The sequence below is a fragment of the Musca autumnalis genome, unplaced genomic scaffold (genome assembly GCF_047663935.1).
Source record: "Musca autumnalis isolate F117 unplaced genomic scaffold, ASM4766393v1 scaffold_4, whole genome shotgun sequence".
Lineage (NCBI taxonomy): Eukaryota > Metazoa > Arthropoda > Insecta > Diptera > Muscidae > Musca > Musca autumnalis.
Window position 1 is genome coordinate 104,406,153 of NW_027411977.1, and position 25,708 is coordinate 104,431,860.

A 25,708-nucleotide genomic window follows, 5' to 3' on the forward strand; every position below is an offset into this window, starting at 1 on the left:
GATGAAACTTGTGCCGCCGTATAGGGGACAGTGAATACAAGTAGTTACAATATAAATCAAGGAGATTCGAGAGCAGGTCCTAAATTGAACTTTTCCTAAGGAGTGAACCGATTGAATCCATGTTGGAACCTCATATAAGTCTGGTAGAAATTTCACGATGTGAAAAGTATGGACCAACTCGATTATTCCCATCAAGAGTTATAGTATCAAGATGCAACGATTGCTTTGGCTAGGCTTTATCATAAGAATGAGCGATTATTAACCTGCTAAAAAGGCGTATAAATACGGCCACATGTTGGTACACGCACAACTGGCAGGCCAAGGCTTTACTATCCAGGCTAATGTATGGTTCCAAATCTTAGGTACTCGCGCAAGGAGATAAGACAGTGCTTGCTGTTGCGAGAAAATTCAAAACTATTCGAGAGGAGGTCCTAACCTTCACGTTTCCGAAATTTGGTGTGGGATGTATCCGAAGGAATTGACATATATAGTCCATATTCCAACCAGATGTATGTCTCGTAGAAATATTACGATGGCGAAGGCCAAATTTTGGATTGGCGAAGGCCAAATTTTTGGACCGAATCGGCAGATCCGGTCGAGAGTTATCTTGCGCTCCAACCACTACACACGTTGTCATAGGGATTTTTTGCACCTTTCAGCCTTCATTCTCAGGGAATATGGACTTGCCCCTGATGAAACTTGTGCCGCCGTATAGGGGACAGTGAATACAAGTAGTTACAATAGAAATCAAGGAGATTCGAGAGCAGGTCCTAAATTGAACTTTTCCGAAATTTTGTGTGGGAGGTACCCTAAGGAGTGAACCGATTGAATCCATGTTGGAACCTCATATACATAAGTCTGGTAGAAATTGCACGATGTGAAAAGTATGGACCAACTCGATTATTCCCATCACGAACTTTTGTGGTGGAGGTATCGGAAGAACTTAGAACTTAGAACATCTTCGAACTTGAACTTAGTTTTGGCAAAATATTACGAAAGCCAAATTTTGGCTTCAATCCGTTGGTGAGTTATCGTGCGCTCCAGCCAAATAGACAGACAGACGGACGGACATAGCTACAACGACTCCAAATTGTCGGAAACGGATTTCGTCCGAACATACTTGGGGTCTATTTCGATGGGGTACGCTGTGCCCGTATGAAAGTGTATACACCCTTGTTAGAATAAATGCTGAGGATATAAAAACAAAAATTGATAGGTGCCATTACATGAGGGCTATATCAAAACATGCAACTATATTGACAATTTTTGACAAATAAAAGCTATTTCAGTTAAAACAAGTAAAAAAGCGTTAAGTTCGGCCGGGCCGAACTTTTCATACCCTCCACCATAAAATATTCTGAACTAAAATGGAATAATTAGTTTTCATTCCTGTCCCCAACTTTAAGTGGGTACGTTAAAATGTCAGATAATGTACATAAAATGCTTCATTCGGGAGGCCCTTTTTTATGGTGCCTATATCTAACTATGTATGTTGACAATTTTTGGTGGGCTAGAAATTGGGAGGTACCGTTATATAGGGGTTATAATAAAACATGGACCTATGTTGACGGTTTTTGATGGGAGCCTTTAACGTCAAATAACTCCTAATTCGGTTAAAAATTTTAGCTAGAATCCTCAAAATACCGAAAATCGGTACATAACGTGGGAACTTCAAATCCCATTAACAGCTAGTTCGGAGGTATGTGGACTATACGAAAATATGAACTTAAATGAATAATTTTTATTGGCTTTTAAATATCAAATTACAGAAAGTTCGTCAATAAAATAAAGCTAAGGTTTTGGGGCTATACCAAAACATGGACCTACGTTCGTTTAAACATTTTAAGTAAAATCCTCAAAGTACCGAAAATCGGGAAGTATCGTTATATTGGGGCTATGTTGAAAATTGTTGATACAGATGTGTGGTGACCACTACAACCTTCAAAAGTCAAATTACAGTTAGTTCGGTTAAAAATTTTAGCTAAAATTGCCAATTACTGAAAATTGGGAAGTACCGTTATATGGGAGCTATATTGAACATGGACCTATGTTGACAATTTTTTATGGAGAGGTGTTGTGACCACTAAGAACTTCAAATGTCAAATTACTGCTAGTTCGGTTAATATTGTAGTTAAAATCATCAAATTACTGAACATCGGGAGGTACCATTATATGGGAGCTTTATCAATACATCGACCTTTCTTGACAATTTTTGGTGGAGAGGTGTGGTGACCACTAAGAATTTTAAATGTCAAATGTTCAAATTACAGATAATTCGGTTAAAACTGGTAGGTAAAATTCTCAAAATACCGAAAACCCGTCTACCGAGGTACAGTTATATGGGGCTATACCAAAACATGGACCTATGTTCATAATTATTTCCAATATAAGTTTTTTGCTCACTAAGAACCCAAAATATCAAATTATAGCTAATTCGGTCTAGAAATGCGACTTAAATCGTCAAAATACCGGGCGTTAACGTTATATGGGGGCTATACCAAAACGTGGACCTATGTCCACAACTTTTGTTATTTAAGTTTATTGACACTTAAGAACCCTAAATGTCAAATTATAGCTACATCGGTCTGAAAATGTAGCTAAAAACGTACCGTAAATCGGGGGTACCGTTATATGGGGGCTATACCAAAACGTGGACCGATATAGCCCATCATTGAACTTGACCTGCCTGCAAACAAAATACGCATTTTCCCAAAATTTCAGACAATTTTGGTGGAGAGGTGTGGTGACCACTAAGAATTTAAAATGTCAAATGTTCAAATTACAGCTAATTCGGTTAAACTTGTAGGTAAAAATCTCAAAATACCGAAAATCAGGAGGTGCCGTTATATGGGGCTATACCAAAACATGTACCTATGTTCATAATTTTTTCGAATATAAGTTTTTTGGTCAATAAGAACCCTAAATATCAAATTATAGCTAATTCGGTCTAGAAATGCGACTTAAATCGTCAAAATAGAGTAAATCGGGGGGTACCGTTATATGGGGGCTATACCAAAACGTGGACCTATGTCCACAACTTTTGTTATATAAGTTTATTGACACCTAATAACCCTAAATGTCACATTATAGATAAATCGGTCTGAAAATGTGGCTAAAAACGGCAAAATACCGTAAATCGGGGGGTACCGTTATATGGGGGCTATACCAAAACGTTGACCTATGTCCACAACTTTTGTTATATAAGTTTATTGACACTTAAGAACCCTAAATGTTAAATTATAGCTAAATCGGTCTGAAAATGTGGCTAAAAACGGCAAAATACCGTAAATCGGGGGGTACCGTTATATGGGGGCTATACCAAAACGTTGACCTATGTCCACAAGTTTTGTTATATAAGTTTATTGACACTTAAGAACCCTAAATGTCAAATTATAGCTCACTCGGTCTGAAAATGTAGCTAAAAACGTCAAAATACCGTAAATCGGGGGGTACCGTTATATGGGGGCTATACCAAAACGTTGACCTATGTCCACAATTTTTGTTATATAAGTTTATTGACACTTAAGAACCCTAAATGTCAAATTATAGCTCAATCGGTCTGAAAATGTAGCTAAAAACGTCAAAGTACCGTAAATCGGGGGGTACCGTTATATGGGGGCTATACCAAAAGGTGGACCGATATAGCCCATCATCAAACTTGACCTGTCTGCAAACAAAAGACGCATTTTCCCAACATTTCAGACAATTTTGGTTGAGAGGTGTTGTGACCACTAAGAACTTCAAATGTCAAATGTTCAAATTACAGCTAATTCGGTTAAACTTGTAGGTAAAAATCTCAAAATACCGCAAATCAGGAGGTGCCGTTATATGGGGCTATACCAAAACATGTACCTATGTTCATAATTTTTTCGAATATAAGTTTTTTGGTCACTAAGAACCTTAAATATAAAATTATAGCTAATTCGGTCTAGAAATACGACTTAAATCGTCAAAATACAGTAAATCGGGGGGGTACCGTTATATGGGGGCTATACCAAAACGTGGACCTATGTCCACAACTTTTGTTATATAAGTTTATTGACACTTAAGAACCCTAAATGTCGCATTATAGATAAATCGGTCGGAAAATGTAGCTAAAAACGTCAAAATACCGTCAATCGGGGGGTACCGTTATATGGGGGCTATACCAAAACGTGGACCTATGTCCACAACTTTTGTTATATAAGTTTATTGACACTTAAGAACCCTAAATGTCAAATTATAGCTACATCGGTCTGAAAATGTAGCTAAAAACGGCAAAATACCGTAAATCGGGGGGTACCGTTATATGGGGGCCATACCAAAACGTGGACCTATGTCCACAACTTTTGTTATATAAGTTTATTGACACCGAATAACCCTAAATGTCAAATTATAGCTACATCGGTCTGAAAATGTAGCTAAAAACGCCAAAATACCGTAAATCGGGGGGTACCGTTATATGGGGGCTATACCAAAACGTGGACCGATATAGCCCATCATCGAACTTGACCTGCCTGCAAACAAAAGACGCATTTTCCCAAAATTTCAGCGTTCTAGCTCCATTTTTGTGGATGCTAGAGTGATTACCACAGACGGACGGACGGACGGACGGACGGACGGACGGACGGACGGACGGACGGACGTGCACAGATCGACTTAGAATTTTACCCTGATCAAGAATATATATACTTTATAGGGTCGCAAATGAGTATTTCAATGCGTTACAAACGGAAAAACAAACTTAATATACCCTCCATACTATGGTGGAGGGTATAAAAATGTAGCTAAAATGCTCAATATGCCAAAAATCCGGATGCACCATTGTATGAGAGTCATACACAAATATGGACCTACGACAGCCTTTTTAATGAAGAAGTTTTGGGTCCACTGTGTACCTTAAATGTCAAATAACAGGAGGTTCGGTCAACAAATGTTACTATCCTCAAGATACATAAAACCAGTAAGTACCGTTATATGAAGGCTATATCAGAACATGATATGTCGACAATTTTTGGTAGAGAAATTTCGCAACTGCAGGGAACCTCACCTATAAAATTACGAGTAGTTCTATCAAAAAATTTAGCTAAAACACTAAAAATACCGAAAATCGTGAGATACAATGTTGACAATGTATCTGAAATCCTCAAAAATAAGTTTTTCTTTGTTGCGGGGAGGGGACAAGTTACCCCCCACAACTTGCTCGTATTCGAGTGTAGTTTCAGGCATGAGTGAAATTCGAGCGAATTTAACGGAACATTCGGAGCTCTGGTGTCCACTAAATTGTAGCAAAAATCCTCAAAGGACTGAAAATCAGGAGATATTAATCATATCGTGTTCCGATATAGTCTATCTTCGAACTTGACATTCATACACTCGGGTGCAAAAATATAGCGTTCTAGTTCAATTATTGCGAACGACAAATTGTTTACAGCCGATTACTGGATCGACTCAAAATTGTATCCATGTCAAGAATATATATGATTTATAGGGTCGCAAATGGTTACTTTAATAAGTTACAAATAAAAAATCAATCTTACAATGCCTCTTATATTCATACTTTTTGGAAATTATGTTTCCTAAAAATATAAATTAAATAGATTGCATCATAATGGTCCTCGGAGTTGTTCGCTTATGTCGTTGCCAATATACAGTATATGGTTTTTTCTGTAACAGAAATAATGGACGTTGCTTCTTTTCGATTTTGTTCCAACATCATAGAGCATTTACTTTGTTTGTGTAATTTGAATCATAGTGTTGTCTTCATTCTTGTATTGAAGAACATGAAAAAGTTCAAAAATAATATCAGTTAATTGAGTTGATGTTCGCGTTTTTTTTTTTTTGTTTGCCTTTCGATACATATGTTTGGTAGTTTTATTCTTTTAGTTAGTGCTATAAATTTTGTTTACAGCGAACACCTTCTTACGAAATTTTGTTTATATTTCGATTATGATTTTCCACAGGACCTCCAGGCCCACCTGGACCACCAGGCCCTTCCCCCAGTGGCAGTTCGACTCGTCATCATAGTCCTGATGAGGATGATGAAACACCATATTTTTCTGCATCCTCGTGGAACATGCGTATTGTACCCGGCGCAGTCACTTTTCCCAACATTGATGAAATGACAAAGGTAAGTGAATGTTAAGTGAATTAAATTTTTAAAAGCGAATAGAGACTCATGTCATCTTAACTTTTACCGGATCTTAAATGGAATTTTCAATTTTTACTTTCAGAAATCTGCCATGAACCCACCAGGCACTTTAGCTTATATTACTGAAGAAGAAGCCCTGCTAGTCAGAGTCAACAAGGGCTGGCAATATATAGCGGTAAGAGTTTCTGTTTTAAATTTTTGTAAAAAAGAAAACAAATATTCGATACGTTGCCACACATTTTGCGATAATTTTCTTGGAATCGTAAATATATTTTTGGAAAACAATAAGCATAGCACGAGAAATACTGCCACAAAGTGTGTTGAAATGGAGTTTGTTGACAGGACAACTCATTTAAAAATGCCATAATACAATTTTATTAACATTTTGTTCCAGCAAAAGACTTTAGTTTTTGACAGAAGCTATATTTGTAGATAACAATTTGCAATAAAATATTGAAAACATCCCCCACAATTCGCCATCGAAAAAAATGAGTTTTTTGTTTTGAGTCACTTGACAACACATAACATGAATTTTCCTTTGTCCTAAGTCCATATTTACATTAGGAAATTTTCTTGTAGTCTCCAAAAAGAAGACCTGTGATCTTCTTATGGGAAGACCCAGTGGTGTTCTCCTGGGACAATCAGCCGTCGAACAGTTACAAAGTCAAACAATAAAAAACGCACAACGTTCGGATGGACCAACATATTTACACCCTTCACCATGAAGTATTCTGAAATCCGCAATTTTAGGTTAGAAGTTTTTTAAATCACTAAGAATTAGTGTTTTGGGTTTTATCTCTTTCTATCATTTCCCGAAAACGGAAATTACAAAATCGCCATTCCAGGGAATAGGGGATTTCCCGGAAATTTTTTTACAATATGAGGGTGGGTCAATATTTATTTGATTTTTCAATCTTTCCACTTAGTTATAGGAAATACAACACCGGTTCCTATAGTACTATTTTTTAGAGGCCTAGAGCTAAATTTTCAAATTTCCAAAAAATTGCTGCCGCAATTTCTCTCTATCGAACAAAAACGAAAAACATTACGGAAAATGAATGTTCTCCGGATTTACCCCACAGTTAGCATTTTCATTACTCAAAGCTAAAAGTATCGCTCTGTGGAAAGTGATTCGCCTCACAATGAAATTATTGACCAAACATTTATATTTTATGGACCTCGAAAATCCTATGTTTTGGATTTGAACTTAATTACGGAACTCCCTGAAAATCTGGGAAAGTGACGGAATTTTTATCCACCATCGTCTTTTCATAAATAAAATAAAGTAAAAGAGCGCTATAGTCGGACGGAGCCGACCATGTGATACCCTACACCACTTCCCCTGGGCACTAGTTTTCTGCGGAATTTATTTATATTATTGCGAAGTCTCCCTTGTTCCTTTGGGGATGTTGTGTGAATATATTTATGTATGTATTGTTGCGACACGTTATATATTATTTTCATTATTTCGAAATGGACAGATGAACCATTTTGGCTACATATACATACATATTTCTTCAAAAACTAAACACTTGTATAAAGAAAAGAAAAAATACCAAACGTATTTGGAAAAAGCTTTTGGTGACATTATCCGATTCGAACAATGAAAGAGATTCATATTTCGAGGTATTCCCAGCAAAAATTTGGATCCGTTAGTCATTATGTAACCCATTACAAAGAAATGTGTACAAAAATAACTGCTTATATTACGCATTACTAAATAATGAGTACGGTGGCACAGAGCTTGTGTGTCCGACTACAAATCCGAGGGCTGTGTGTTCAAGGCTCACCGCCGGCCGTGTGTTTTTTATTTTTATTAAAAAAGAACAAAGGACAGTTGGTGGTGCGCATATAAGCACACGTAAGTCATTAAACAACCTTTAATGTTCGTGTGTGTGGCCGAGTGTGTAGTGTGTTGGGCTACAAAGCAGAAGTTCGTGTGTTCAAATCCGAGAAAGGGCGAAAAAAAAAATAAAATAAAAAATATGAAGTGTGTTGAAATTGAAAACAATTTCCACCACAACTGTTCTAAAAACAAACAAAATCGCCGCAGCACTTTCTAAATCAATCGCGATCAAATAACACATTTGTAGGGTTTTTTAGGTTTTCGCGATTTTGCTTGGAAACCGTAAGTCCTATTGAAATCGGACTCGAGCAAATGTTGTAGCTGTGAAAATTCTCTACCAGATTGAACTCTATGACTTTTTCATAGGTTTTACCATTTTAGAGATATAGAATTTGAAATTGAGACAAGAAGAGGGATGAGAAAAATCAAAAATAGGAGACGGAGTTTAGAAATAAATCGCGGTCAAAGGTCACATTTTTAGGGTTTTTTAGGTTTTCAGGATTTTGCTTGGAAACCGCAAATCCTATCGAAATGGGACTAAAGAAAATATTGTAGCAGTAAAAGTTCTCTACAACACTATGTTCTTCCTTTATCAATAAATACTTCACGATCATCGCCAAAAACTATAGAGGTCTATTTTGTTCTGAACCTGACCTCCATACAAAGTTTCGTGAAGATTGGTCCATAATTGCAGCCTGTAGCGTGCGTACAATTTTTTATTGGACGGACACACATCTCAAAATCGTTTTATCTCGTCGGGATATGTATTTTGGTATACCACATGGGGGGGTCTACGACGAATATTTTGCGGTGTTACATGGAAAAACAAACTTTTAATGCCCTTTCCACTTTGTTGTGTAGGGTACAATTAAAAGTGCCTTTTTTGTGTGTCGAAGTGTAAAAAATATGTTCTTATGCTTAAAACTTATTAAGAAATGGAAGTTTAAAATAGAAAATATTCTTCGCACTTATATAACCCAGAACAAAAATCCTTTGTTATAGTCCAAGTACTTAGTGCGGCTCTTATTAACTTTTTTCCTGAAAAAAAAAAACTTTGTGGATTTAAATTAATTCCAAACATTTGTCATTTCCTGATTATGTAAAATCATAATCGTATTCGGTTTCCATGGTATTAAAGAGACAGACATATTGTTCCTCATCACAGGTTTTTAACTTAATAGTTTATTTATTCATTGCCAATTTGCCGGAAGTATGATCCCGCAGCCAAAATACCAGTAATTCTCGGTGCGGGAAATCCCTACCCCAAACTCTACTGGGAATACTAAATACAAATTATAGTTACCTTGGTCACAAAAAATGCTCTCTGACTTTCTCGCAAAAAGAACAAAAATAATTCAAACCATTTTTTTCTTTTCCTACTCGCTAGGTTGGTTAACTGTGAGTTACAGAAAAATTACTGCTTGTGAAAGAATAAGTCGCATCATAAAAACCACCAAAGCAAAACAAAAAAAAATTTAACCATCCCGTCGTCGCTTCTGTGTCTTCTATTACACCATACACACAGTCCATTATTATAAAATAACCGAGAGCCCTGTTGTTACGCTCTTTGACAAAAAAATCTTCTCAATAAAAATTATGTCCTAACATAAGAAATATGTTGGTACCTAAACAAATAAAATTGAGATATGTTAAAAATGGTCCCAAACGTATATATGCTTGGATCTAAACATATTTCTAACATACATATATTTTTGTGCGTACAAATAACTAGTTTTGCTGGCCGACGTAACCTTTGTTTTACGACAGCAATCAAAACGATAGTCAAAATTTTCGTTGGAGTCGTTCCAGTTGAGCTAATCTGGCATAAAATGACACGTTCATGGAATAACACTACTAAACACGCTAGGATTTTTTTGGAAGATAAGTATCATTTAAAAAAATAGTTAAGTGAAAATATAATTAACTTTGTGGGAATTTTCGCTATTTCATTGTCTATTTTGCCTTAATTATCATTTATATGAGAAAATGCTCCTCTTGTGCCCTGGGAAATATTATTTTATTATTGTGACCTACCTGTGTCTATCCATTCCTTCTATAACCTTCTAAAGCTCACATATAATTGGCAAAATGGATTGTTTGCTTGATACTCTATGCTGATTTGACATGATTTCTTTACGTTGTCTAATTCGTAGCAACGTATAATGAAATATTTTCTTTTGTATTATTTATTAAATTCTTTTTATTTTCATTATTATTTATTACTTTCTTTATTTAATATATTTTGATATACAACAACATCACAATGAATTAATGAAAAATAATTAAATATTTTCATAAATTTTAAAATTGGAGGTTGGCTACTGAGACGTGTCAAAAGCGAAAATATAAATTAAAACAGCAACGAAATGGTACAATATCAAAATTATTCTTTAATAATATGCGCAATGACAGAAAAATGTAATGAAAAAAGTAACAAAAAAATGGGATTCATCATGTTTTATGGGAGAATTACAATTAAATTACATCGTGCACACAGAATGTCCTGCGTATGATACTCCAACATGGCAATAATAAATTTTTGGGGTGGATAATCGCTTCAGCACAATGTTGCCTTACGTTTTTTACATAACTTTGCAATGTACAACTACTCTTCAAGTGGTGTCGTATTGTTTTTGCACAATTAAACCAAAACAAGTGAGCGAAGGCTATAGTCGGGACGGGACCGATTATGTGATACCCTAAAGTTGTAAGCCACCCTAGCTTTTATACCAAATGATATGAGGCGAATAGAACCAAAACAAATTAATTAAGAAGAACCAAAATAACTTTGAAAGCTTTGCTGGTCTTTATGATTTGCATTTTACATGTCATTTTGGTATAAGTATGGATCTACGACCATTGCTTCGATGTGTTAAAACTTTTGGTCCAAAATCAACTCATAACACTCTCCCTTCATTGTGGTGTAGAGTAGAAAATAAAATTCCTTCCCTTTTGAAATGTTCGTACGAAATAATATTTTAAACTAATCTGAAACTATTTTCACCTTTTCCCATTCATAACACAAACTAGTTATTTTTATCAACTATCTCTCTGTATGTATGTCAGTATATTAAATTGGCAATCCTCTCAAAATACCTCCCTATATTGAACTTGAACTTTGTTATGATATGTACATATATTTTGTATTACATTTCGTTAACAAACAAAAATACCTATATGGACAATATTTTTGAAAACTTAACATAGCCGAAGCCAAGGTACACCTTTTTATAACCCCCGAGTTGTGATTGTATATTACACAAATCAAATGATTTCGGATAAAATGAAATGCTTTTGGACTTGACAACAAATATTGGCCTTAATAGTTAATTAATGTGGAAACTGTGGCTAGATTTATGTAAGAAAATGGGTAGTAATGGGTTAAAGCCAATGTCACTTTTTGGATTTCTTTCGGTTTGTGATTAAACCACACTTTTCTCGATTTTCCTGTCAAAGAAAAAGTAGAAGCTAACTTAATAAGGACCATTTCACTTTTGTATAATTTTTTAAATTTGATCAGCGTCTACCATTAAATTATGCTGATTTGTGAATGCACAGCTTCACAGATATCTGCATCCCAATATTTTTGGGCCCAATTTTTATACCCTCCACCAAGTAACAAAGAAAGGTTTGCAGAAGTAATATTAAGTGAAAAATATGATGGTAACCTTCATTTTCTATATTTTCTACGTTTTCGATATTTACAACTTTCTGACCGTCTAAAACTTAAAAACTCATCATACAGACCATCTCTGTTTTGTGACCTCTGCGAACCTTAAATATTCAATTACAGGTAGTTTGGTCAAAAAATGTTGCTAAACTCCTCAAAATACCGAAAATCGGGAGGTTCCGTTATAGGGGGCAATAACAAACCCTGGAGAATTACAACTAAATTACATCGTGCAATATGGCAATATTAATTTTCCCCTCAGCGCAATGTTGCCTTACGTTTTTTACATACAGTTTGTCAAGTAATTGTTTTCGAACCAAGAAAACTAATACTTTTCTGTATTAACTTATGAAAAATGACTGATAATTGGGATAAAAATGTCGGGTTTTTTGCAAAAAATAGTTGGTAGACTTATTAAAGACAAGATAGGATGTATAAATAAAAAATTGACCCACGTAGTCCAACAAAAAATAACGAAACTCATAACCACATATAATTCAAGCTGTCAAATAAATGTTTTCAAAATGTAATGGAGGTTCCAATATACCCCATATTTTCGGTAAATACTTGAAAATCATGACATTTTATGAATGTTATTCTTAAAAGGGGTTAACTACTAACAAGTATCAACAATATTAGGCATAAAATATGCCTACTAGGAGGGTTACCATATGGACCAAGGGAGTACCAGGTCATATGGCATGTAAACAGGGTCCTACAGGTCTTATACGGGGAATATCTGAAAACTAAGGCGTTTTATGAGTTTTTTTAGTTCACCAGGATGGACTGCCATCAATTACAATAAATATTATCTGCAGAATAATTAGACCAGGGGGGTTGCCAGATCTACTAAAAGGTGACAGGTTATATAAACAGTAAACGAGGCCACCTGGATCCATAACCAGGACTTAAATTTTGTTTATTTAACTCAAATTGAATAAAGGGATAAGGGAATTTTCCAACATAAACCAAAATACGACATAAAAGTACAAAAATCGCTTAGAAATGCATATATAAAATATTGTCAGTCTATTCTGATTTTTAATAGACCTGCGATTTCAACTGTTTATACCGAGTTCAGAGGAATTCTCTAAGTTTTTTGCTTCCATGCTAACACTGAAGCATTATTTACCCATCAACATAGTTTTCCCCCTTAAAAATTTACTACAGTAGTACGCGAAATGTGTCCAATAGGTCGAAGTATGCATTTCTGAAAATTGTCGAAACTTTTACCCCATACATTTCTAAGCAATATTGATCTCCTACTGCGGTATTTCCGATTGTTTAGTGAAATGTCATTATCTCTTAATTAATTTGAAGTAAAAAAACAAACTTCGGTGCCCTGTTCCGGGGCCCAGGTGGCCTCGTTCACTGTTTATATAACCTGGTACCTTTTTAGTCGATCTGGCAACCCTTCTGATCTAATTAAGCTGTAGGTAATATTTATTGTATTTGATGGCAGTCCATCCTCGTGAACTAAAAAACTCGTAAAACGTCTTAGTTTTCAGATATTCCCCGTTTAAGACCTATAGGACCCTGTTTACATGCAATATGACCTGGTACCCCCTTGGTCCATATGGTAACCCTCCTTGTAGGGATATTCTATGCCTAATATTGTTGATACTTGTTTGTATTTAGGCCTCTTTAAGAATAACATTCATAAAATGTCATGATTTTCAAGAATTTACCAAAAATATGGGTTATTTTGAAACCTCCATTAAATTTTGAAAACATTTATTTGACAGCTTGAATTATATGTGGTTATGAGTTTTCGTTATTTTTTGTTGGACTACGTGGGTAAATTTTTTATTTATACATGCTATCTTGTCTTTAATAAGTCAACCAACTATTTTTTGCAAAAAACCCGACATTTTTATCCCAATTATCAGTCATTTTTCATAAATTAATACAGAACAAGTAAAAAAGCATTAAGTTCGGCCGGGCCGAACTTTTCATACCCTCCACCATAAAATATTCATTCCTGTCCCCAACTTTAAGTGAGTACGTTAAAATGTCAGATAATGTACATAAAATGCTTCATTCGGGAGGCCCTTTTTTATGGTGCCTATATCTAACTGTTGACAATTTTTGGTGGGCTAGAAATTGGGAGGTACTGTTATATAGGGGTTATAATAAAACATGGGCCTATGTTGACAGTTTTTGATGGGAGCTTTTAATGTCAAATAACTCCTAATTCGTACATAATCGGTACATAACGTGGGAACTTCAAATGTCATTAACAGCTAGTTCGAAAGTATCTGGGCTATACGAAAATATGAACTTAAACGAAAAATTTTTGTTGAAGAATTTTTTTGACTTTTAAATTTCAAATTACAGAAAGTTCGTCCAAAAAAATCCTTAGAAAATCGGGAGGTTTGTTTTGGGGCTATACAAAAACATGGGCCTACGTTCGGTTAAACATTTTAAGTAAAATCCTCAAAGTACCGAAAATCGGGAAGTATCGTTATATTGGGGCTATGTTGAAAATTGTTGATGCAGATGTGTGGTGACCACTACAACCTTCAAATGCCAAATTACAGTTAGTTCTGTTAAAAATTGTAGCTAAAATTGTCAAATTACTGAAAATTGGGAGGTACCGTTACATGGGAGCTATATCCGAACATGGACCTATGTTGACAATTTTTGATGGAGAGAAGCTGTGACCACTAAGAACTTCAAATATAAAATTACTGCTAGTTCGGTTTAATATTGTAGCTAAAATCATCAAATTACTGAAAATCGGGACGTACCGTTATATGGGGGCTTTCTGACAATTTTTGGCGGAGAGGTGTGGTGACCACTGAAATTCTTAATGTCAAATGTTCAAATTACAGATAATTCAGGTAAAACTTGTTGGTAAAATTCTCAAAATACCTGAAATCGGGCGGTAACGTTATATGGGGGCTATTCCAAAACATGGACCTATGTCCACTAGTTATATAAGTTTATTGACATTTAAAAACCCTAAATGTCAATTGATAGCTAAATCGGTCTGAAAATGTAGATGAAAACGTTAAAATGCCGTAAATCGGGGGTACCGTTATATGGGGGCTATACCAAAACGTGGACCTAGGTCCACAACTTTTGTTATATAAGTTTAGTTACACTTAAGAACCCTAAACGTCAAATTATAGCTATATCGGTCTGAAAATTTAGCTAAAAACGTAAAAATACCGTAAATCGGGGGTACCGTTATATGGGGGCTATACCAAAACGTGGACCTAAGTCCACAACTTTTGTTGTATAAGTTTATTGACATTTAGGAACCCTAAATGTCACATTATAGCTACATCGGTCTGTAAATGTAGCTAAAAACGTCAAAATACCGTAAATCGGGGGCTACCGTTATATGGGGGCTATACCAAAACGTGGACCTATGTCCACAAGTTTTGTCACATAAGTTTATTGACATTTAAGAACTTCAAATGTCAAATTATAGCTTCATCGGTATGAAAATGTAGCTAAAAACATCAAAATACCGTAAATCGGGGGGGACCGTTATATGGGGGCTATACCAAAAAGTGGACCTATGTCCACAAGTTTTGTTATATATGTTTATTGACACTTAAGAACCCTAAATGTCAAATTATAGCCAAATTGGTCTGAAAATGTAGCTAAAACCGTCAAAATACAGTTAATCGGGGGGTACCGTTATATGGGGGCTATACCAAAACGTGGACCTATGTCCACAACTTTTGTTGTATAGGTTTATTGACACATAAGAACCCTAAATGTCAAATTATAGCTACATCGGTCTGAAAATGTAGCTAAAAACGTCAAAATACCGCAAATCGGGGGGTACCGTTATATGGGGGCTATACCAAAACATGGACCTATGTCCACAACTTCTAATATATAAGTTTATTAACACTTAAGAACCCTAAATGTCAAATTTTAGCTACATCGGTCTGATAATGTAGCTAAAAACGTCAAAATACCGTATATCGGGGGGTACCGTTATATGGGGGCTATACCAAAACTTAGACCTATGTCCACAACTTTTGTTATATAAGTTTATTGATACTTAAGAACCCTTAATGTCAAATTATAGCTAAATCGGTCTAAAAATGTAGCTAAAAACGTCAAAATACCGCAAATCGGGGGGTACCGTTATATGGGGGCTATACCAAAACGTGGACCTATGTTCACAAGTTTTGTTATATATGTTTATTGACACTTAAGAACCCTAAATGTCAAATTATAGCCAAATCGGTCTGAAAATGTAGCTAAAAACGTCAAAATACCGTAAATCGGGGGGTACCGTTATATGGGGGCTATACCAAAACGTGGACCGATATAGCCCATCATCGAACTTGACCTGCCTGCAAACAAAAGACGCATTTTCCCAAAATTTCAGCGTCCTATCTCCATTTTTGTGGATGCTAGAGTGATTACCACAGACGGACGGACGGACGGACGGACGGACGGACGTGCTCAGATCGACTTAGAATTTTACCCTGATCAAGAATATATATACTTTATAGGGTCGCAAATGAGTATTTCAATGCGTTACAAACGGAAAAACAAACTTAATATACCCTCCATACTATGGTGGAGGGTATAAAAATGTTAGTTTTCTTGGTTCGAAAACAATTACTTGACAAACTGTAACTTTGCAATGTACAACTTCTCTTCAAGTGGCGTCGTATTGTTTTTGCACAATTTAACCAAAACAAGTGAGCGATGGCTATAGTCGGGACGGGGCCGATTATGTGATACCCTAAAGGTGTAAACCACCAAATGACATAAGGCGAACAGAACCAAAATAACTTTGAAAACTTTGCTGGTCTTTATGATTTACAATATAATAATAAGCATTCTGGCGAGAATATATTCCTGTATATTACGTTCTGAATATACTCGTATGATTCCAACTACCATAAACTTTTTCTGTCGGAATTTGTGTTCTGATTTTTGTAAAATAAAATGTTGGTTGTCTGATTTAATTCTCCCCTTCGATATCGACTTTATGACATGCTTGTACACATAAATTGCTATTTCCTATCATTGTTCCAGAATCAATCGTTTTTTTTCTTAACCGTTTTGCTTTTTTTGTTCTTTGTTTTTATTACAATGCATTAGAGTTCTTCAAGTGGCAGACTTATATTAGAGCTTTCGATACAAAACAGAAACACATTTCCTTTTATTGTTTGGGTTTATTTGAAGTTTTATGTATGTTTATTCGATATTTGATATCTTAAGAAAACCATCTGCTGGAAGTGGTGCTACAATATCCTTTACTCTAAATACACACACATGACTTTTGCCAAATATGGCACTGTACAGTGGTTCCACTTGTAGCGAATGGTTCGAGAAAAATATTGCTATATCTCCGATCGATTTGCTTTTTTTAATGTTCAATGCTAAAAATAATATGTACCATTAAAATAATAGAGAAGGGTCCACAATTAGACATAGTCCCTCATATAATAGTAGCCCCTCTACTTTTTTTTGCAAAAAAACTTTTTCAAATAACTGTAAACAACACAAAACATGGTCGTATGACAAACTGCCCTGTGTACGTTAAGGCAAAAACTGTCATACTTTCCAAAAAAATTTCAAATGGCGCCGAGCAACACGCTAGGTTGCCTAAGGTAGAAAGTTTTCGTGCAGCCCTCTTACATCCAACGGAAACTGAATAACAAATTATAGACCTTTTGGTAGGATACATCTTAAATATTGCGAGCTGTATTTTGATTTTAAAAGACAGTTGTTGTTGTATAGTCTTAGAAGTGTATGCTGATTAAGAATATTAATACTTTTTTGGGTCTTCGACGATGTGTTATAAATGGAACAACAATGTTCATATACCCTACATTCATTTTAAATTGCAGGGTATACAACTTGATATAAGAATCTTTTTAATTAACATATAGTTCGCGGATTGTCAATATCAAACACATACATATTATTTTCTTCCATATAAACCAAACTCCTTAGATTATTGAATTGCTTCCAACTGATTACACTGTGCCATATGAGGTAAATAACAAAAGATAATTTCAGTCAGTGAAGAAACAAACAAACAGAAACAAAAACACTCCGTCATCTGAATAAAAATCATCGAAAGAAATCATTGTCAATAAAATAATCTTGCCTAAGGGAGCAATTCTTTGCCATTTAATATGTTTGTCGTTAAATTGTTGTTGTTTTCGTCTAAGGACCCAATGAACAATAAACAACAGCCAACGCTTACAAAATCACAGGATTTTATTTTACATGTGTTTATGGAAAATGCGTACATATATTAGGTTGTCCCGTTAATTTTCGCCAGGGTATAAATTTAAAGTCCTAGCACTCCACGATGGGGCCAATGACAGGTTTTCGAGGCAACAAATCACTGGGGCAAGCTAGACCTTCCAAATTTTGTACAGATGTTTATAATGGGCTTAGAAACTAATATGCCAAATTTGGTTCATATCGGTTCATATATACATATAGCTGCCGTATATATGTTCGCCCGATTTCAAGCAATTGATGGACCAAACACGCAAATTCTGCCCAATTTTTATGCAATTTGGAAAATACCACGGAATTAGGACTACAAATAAGTTTGGCAAGTTATATTGAAATCGGTTCAGATTTTGATATTGCTCCCATATATATTTTCGCCCGATTTTAGGTATTTGGTGCACCAATCCCGCTATGTATGTCCAATCTTGATGAAATTTGAAATGTGTGACGGATTTTGGTCTAGAAACATTTTTGGCAAATCATATTGAAATCAGTTCAGAATTGGATATAGGTCCCATATATATGTTCGCCCGATTTCAGGAAAATGATTGACCAAGCATGCAAATTCCATCAAATTACAATAAAATTTGGAAAATGTTACGAAATTCGGACTACAAATAAGTTTGTAAAGTTATATTGAAATCGGTTCAGATATAGAAATAGCTCCCCTATATACATATGTTCAAATTTCATGGTTTTGTCTGTGGTTTGTTATAAGTTAATAAAAAAAGGTTCCAAATTTAGTAAAAATCGGCTAAGATTCCGCCACAAAAGCCAAAGTTTGCGATATATTTGAAATTGTACATTATTATTATTATATACGTCTATTAAATTTTGCCGAAATCCAATTGGTAACATTAATGGGTTTCCGATTATTAGCCAACAAAAACATACAAATGTCCATATTTTAAGTATTACGACATCTGAAATCAGATTTTTATGAAAAGGCGCAGATAGGCGCAGCTAATTTTTTCACAAAATGATAGTACACATTAATACCTTTCACCACATATATATAATATCCTAGATCTACCTAGATCTCAAAAGTTATACTCCAGAGAACACATGGATAACAAAGCAAAATACTCAAAAAAAGACATAACATAATAACTCAAAAATACATTTACCACACATAACATTTTTATTTTTTGTTAACACTATCTTATTTTACATATCCATTGAAGAGCTTTCCATGTATACAAAATTTAAAAATGTTGAAATGTTCGTTTTGGCGCCTAAAATGCTTTCACTACTTATTTATAATGAATGTCGGAAAATGATGCATAAGAATATATGTCACCATTGCCAGATCAGTATGACGCTATGTGATGTTACCAGATTGATTTATTTTTTTATTTTTAGTGATTCAGAGTGTTGGCAATCGAAATCCGTTATTATTTTTTTCAAATTGTTCACTTCAAAAATTGACTTTTTGCCTCGAAAACCTGCTATTGGCCCCATCGTGCACTCGTCCAATTTGTCATTAAAAAAACCATTTCATTTAGTTGAATTCTTTTTAATGATATTAGTCGTTCCTATAATTCAGAAAGCTTTGATGGTCCTCTGTCTTTTTAGTTCGAAACGATTGACATACTGTAACATCCTAATATACATATTGAAATATTTACAAAAAAAAAAAAAAAAAAAAACACAACCAACAACAGGAGTTATATCTACATGCACATTGGTATTTACATGCAAACAAAACGACACATGGAAAAGCTTAAAAGAATCAACCTCATTGGGGGCCAACAATGCTTGTTTGTTATCCTTTGAGAGCTGTTTTCAACATATAATGTATGTCGTTGCTGATGCCTGCCCTTCAATGTCTCAACAATACCGAATGTAAATGTGTGTGCCATTGTTTATATACATATGTATACACATGTATGTATATTTGTATTAGAGCTGTTCCAACAATATTTTATATGTTTACAACAATTTAGATTATAAACAAAATATTCGATTTACAAATACACTTGACTTTTGTAACTCATAGCCATGAAAGTAAGTCGTAACCCGTTTGTAAAATGTATTACATATTCAAACTAATCTGAAACTATTTTCACTTTTTCCCATTCATAACACAAAATAGTTATTTTTATCAACTATCTTTCTGTATGTATGTCAGTACATTAAATTGGCAATCCTCTCAAAATACCTCCCTTATTCAACATGAACTTTGTTATGATATGCTCATATTATTTTGTATTACATTTCTTTAACAAACAAAAAAACGTATATTGGCAATATGTTTTTTTTTTTTTAATTCAACATAGCTGAAGCCAGGGTCTACCTTTTTATAACCCCCGAGTTGTGATTGTGTATTACACAAATCAAACGATTTCGGATAAAATGAAATGTTTTTGGACTTGACAAAAAATATTAGCCTTAATAGTTAATTAAGGTGGAAACTGTGGCTAGATTTATGTTAGAAAATGGGTAATAATGGGTTAAAGCCAATGTCACTTTTTTGTTTTATTTCGGTTTGTGATTAAACCACACTTTTCTCTATTTTCCTGTCAAAGACCATAAGGACCATTTCACTTTTGTATAATTTTTTGAATTTTGATCAGCGTCTACCATTAAATGATGTTGATTTGTGAATGCACAGCTTCACAGATATTTTTGGGCCTAATGTTTATACCCTCCACCAAGTAACAAAGAAAGGGTTGCAGAATTAATATTAACTGAAAAATATGATGGTAACCTAAATTTTCTACGTTTTCGATATTTACAACTTTCTGACCGTCTAAAACTTAAAAACTCATCATACAGACCATCTCTGTTTTGTGACCTCTGCGAACCTTAAATATTCAATTACAGGTAGCTTGGTAAAAAAAATGTAGCTAAACTCCTCAAAATACCGAAAATCGGGAGGTTCCGTTATAGGGGGGCAACAACAAATCCTGGACCTATCTTTAAAAATTTTGGTGAAGTAGTTTTTTGACCACTGGGAACCCCAAACGTCAAATTACAAGTAGTTCTGTCAAAAAATATAGCTAAACAAGTAAGCCAAGGCTATAGCCGGACAGGGCCGACCATGTGATACCCTACACCTTTACCACTGAGAATTAGCTTTTCACAAATCAAAATTTTTTTATGGAACAAATAAACTTATTGTAGGAAATAACTTTGTGGATTCTGGTACCGTATCACACGAAGCTTAAATAATAATATAATAATTGTTTCACAAACATCTCAGAAGGGACAAGGGAGACTTCTCTCATATCAGTGAGTGAGTGTACCACGATTCATATTCGCTCAATGATATGGGACCTACAGCTTATTAAGCTGTAGGCCCGTTATCTAGCTGACACGTGATTGCAATTTGCGTCAGGGGCAAGATCAGTTGTTCTATTTCCATATGTAGTCTACTTTGCCAGCATATGCCTCCAGGAAATAGAATATAGACCAAAAATATTTTTTTGTATTTTTTATACAAAAGTAATGGTTCATTTCACCCGCTAAATAACATCAGATCATCATCCAAAATTGTAAGCATCTTATTCTACCTAAACTTTTACCTCGTGCAAAATTTCGTGATTATTGAGCTATAATTGCGAACTCTAGCGTGTTTATGATAACACTACAAACAAATAATTGTGGATATTAGGCTGTAACTCTGTTATCTTATCATGTACACCAACACAATTGACATCAATAGGTCAAGCGTTCATCTTCCAAGTATAGCTTACTTGCCCGGAATGTCTCTTCCAGGAAAAAGATCTGTATATTAAATATCTTAAAATGTTCACACAAACGTTGTGGTCCATTTAACCCTCTAAATATTATCTGATCGCCATCTCAAATTGCAAGCTTCTTCTTTGTCATATACTCTTACCTAAGTTAACATTTCGAGGCGATCGGACTATTATTGTGACCTACAGAGCAGCTACAAAAATCAGATAAAAATTATGTTTTTGGTCCATTACACCCGGTAAATATTTCACGATCATCACCAATAACGGTAGGTGTCTATTCTGGTCCGAACCCGACCTCCTTGCGGTGATCGTGACGATCGGTCCATAATTGCGGCCTGGAGTTTGATTACAATTTATAATGGACAGACGGACATACATATCAAAATCGCTTTATTTCGTCGAGATATGAAGATTGGTATACCACATTGGGGGTCTAGGACCGATATTTCGCTGTGTTACATGAATTTTTCCCAAAACAAACTTGTAATACCTTTTCCACATAGTGGTGTAGGGTATAAATACCGAACATTGGGAGGTACCGTTATATGAGGACGACACCAAAACATGGGCCGATATATCCCATCTTCGAACTTGACCTGCCTTTCGGGAAAAGACACTCGGGTGCAAAAATACAACGCTCTAGCTCAATTATTGTGGACGATAGAGTGATTACAACAGACGGGCAGAAGGGCGGACCGATGAACATGGCTATATCGCCTCAGAATTTTATCCCGATTTTGGGAATGTTGAAAGCTTTAGCCATGTTATCCAACCAAACTGGCTGAAATTTGGTGTTTAGTTTTCGTTTTGAATATAAAACGTTTCCACAACGAACAGTCGGCACAGTTCCACGTTTTGATATATCTCCCATACAACGGTACATCCCGATGTTCGGTGTTTAAAAGCTTTTAGTCACATTATACAACCGAAGTGGCTAAAATATAGTATTTAGTCTCCATTGGGCGTCTAAAACACTTCTGCTAAGATAGTTATCTCAATATTTGGAAATTAAAGGAAATTCTATTCCGAGCCTTTCAGTACCAAACGAGATTGCAGACAAATCAGTTTATCAGTTAGTCCAGTCAAAACCGACATGCGTATACATGGGAAATAGCAAAAATTCCCACAAATCTGAATTTTGGTGGAAAGCTGAGATTTTCCATTAGAAGTAACATCCTAAGTTATTCAGGGTCAAAGGTCATTATTTGGAGGCCTTATTCAGTTTGTTTTATTTTTCTCAAAAACGGTAAGACCTTTCAGAAGTCGACTAAAGTAAAAGTTGTAGGCTTATACATTGTCTAAAAGAATGATCTTTATGACTATTCAATAGGTGTCACCATTCTTGCAAAATGGTGATATAAGTGTCAATTTACACATGTGAAGAAGTAAGCCGCGTAAGAACATCATGAGGCGGACCGGTTAGAATTACAACGTCATGTGTTAGGTATTTCCAAAAGCTTTCAAACGAAACCCCTCTTTGCAGTAATCGGTTTTAAATGCGTCCTTTCGGGTCAAATAATCCGCTGCCCATAAAAATTATGCTTTTCCCTCCATAATATTATGGTATAAAAAGTACTAGTTTTGGTTAGTGGTTATATATGCGTTTAGTCACGGTATTATGCCAAAGCACCCTGTTATGCGACATAAGCGCGAAAGTCTAATTGATAGGGAAAAATGGCAGGGCACGTGTCTTGTTATTTTTGGTCTTTTTCACGCTGCGGTGTCAGAATATGGTTAATAACTCAAAAAATAGCACACAGTGTATTTTACACATTTTTGTAATATAAGTGTCAATAACTGAGCAATAAAGAAAAAATGACAAAAATACCACATACAATACAAAACACAAAATGTCCCTAAAATTATAAATGTGAAATAGGCACCTGAGTTGCATTTTTTGAGCAGCATTGTATGTCTTAGATGGTTATTTTGACTCGTTACAAACTTACAATATTTTCAAATTATAGCGAACAATATGATATATATAGCAAATTAATTTTCCTTGTAAGTGTTTTTGATTATTTTGTATTTTCTAAAAACAACAAAAAATAACGGAAACTCAACTCAATCCTTAAGTTGGCTCATACCTAATTTTTTTTCATTTTAATCGAACAATTTAAATTTAATGACCTTATGGCTCCGAAAAACATGTTTGGAATACAGATAACAAAACAATAAACAGTCTTCCGAAAAAAAATCAATGACTATTGAGTGAACATAAGAATTCAATTTCAATGAATTGTTGGTCGTTATGTTGCCAAAGCCAAAATTTAAGTGCTGCTTTCACTTCTTATCGGCACACTTTCCTCCAGCATAATCCCACTACAATTTTTATTACACTGATGATTCTAATATTGAATGTGTTGTTGTCTTATTCTTCTCGTCGGTAATGTCGCTACTAAAGGTTAAAACGCTTGACATTGCCTCAAAACATTGATTTTGATGTTTCATGAAGAAGAAAAAACCACCCCATATAAAAAAAGAAAATATCCCAGCGAGACAAGTGGCTGAGGCTGTGAATGCTATTAAATTAACAATTTGCAATAATATTGTTGTTATGTGTGTTTGTATATTGAAAGGAAAATGACAACTAAAATGTTAAAGGGTTATTATATTGTATTGTTTTTGTTGTTATTATCAAGTGAAACACATTTTTTGATACTTATTCATTTATTATTCTTTATTTATAATACATAGTTGTACCCTCAGCAAATAGTCTAAGGAGGTTGTATACACTTTGATACGATAAAAATGTGCCTATGTTTGGACGAAATCCGTTTCACACAATTTAGAGTCGATTTATCCACCTCCATCAGTTATTCTTGCTGACTGGAGATGATTTGGTCCAAAATGTTGACCTTGTAGTATTATGTTTAAACTGATATCAAGTTCGAAAGTGGGCCACGCTACAAACATTTGTGAAAATCGGATCGGATTTAGATAAAATTATGTAGGACAAAAAAATCCCAAAATCGGCTAAATCTACATATTGGAGTTATATTAAAATCTGATCCGATTTTAACAATTTTTTGTAGAATTACTTTTTTGGCACAACAATAAACTGGTAAAGGACCATAATTGCGGACTTTAGAAAAATTAAACATGAACCAAATACTGAAAATGCACCTTTGACCCCATACAAATTACTATGAAAACAAAGATCGCTAGGTTGGCACGGGTTAAATTTCACCGATCGCTATAAATGTCATAAAACAAATGAACAAATTTATCAGGATCCACTTTGCTCCTATATAACGGTACGCCCCCACTTCAGGTATTTTATTTTTTTTCATTTCGGCCCAGATTGAAATTAATTTGGGCATCAGGGTTCAATGTGGTAAAACATCTATCTACAACATACCGATTTTAGGTATGTTGGACTCTTAGCTACATTTTCTAACCGAATTAGCTATCATTTGGTATTTAATGTTCGAATTGGTGAAGATTTTCTAAACTAAAATTGTGAACAGTCAATCTCCAACAAAAATTGTCAACAAAGGTTTACACTTTGATATAGCCCCTATACAAAGGTGCCTCCCAATCGAAAACATTTTTAGATATATTTTTGGCTTAATTTAGGAATGGGGCATCCGTAGGCTTTAAATATATCCACCTAAAATTGTAAATTTTAGTTCAGGATATTTTATGGTGGAGGGTATAAAAATTTAAAGTTTGGATTCACAACTGCATGGAGCATACTGAAAAAAATATTTATATTTCTAACTTGAATTATTGATAATTATATATATAATGTGCTTGCAAAAAAAAAAAAAAATTGAAGAATATCTGTTGGAATATAAAAATTAAATAGAAATTTTTAAAAATAGAATTTTTATGGATTTTTTTGATATCCACACTAACGTGGGTCGCTAAAAACCCTGTGGCCTAGGCAACAAGCTATGTCGCCAGGCGTCATTTGACATTTTTTTTTGAAAGTTTAACAATTTTTAGCCTAAGTGTACTCAGGGTTGTTTACAGTGGCTTGATTGAGACACCTCCAAAACATGGTTTTTGGACGTTTTTACAGCATCTCTGGCGATTGCTGCGATTTTCGGGTTCAGACGCATAGTTCCATGTTTCGTCACCGGGATCCATCTTATAAACGTGTTTAGAAGCGGCACGAT

At 34.8% G+C, this 25,708-nt stretch overlaps 1 pseudogene; it reads left to right on the forward strand.

The window, feature by feature from the left end:
• LOC141403036 (uncharacterized) overlaps positions 1 to 25,708 on the forward strand; it is a 1,250,555-nt pseudogene that overhangs the window by 681,822 nt on the left and 543,025 nt on the right.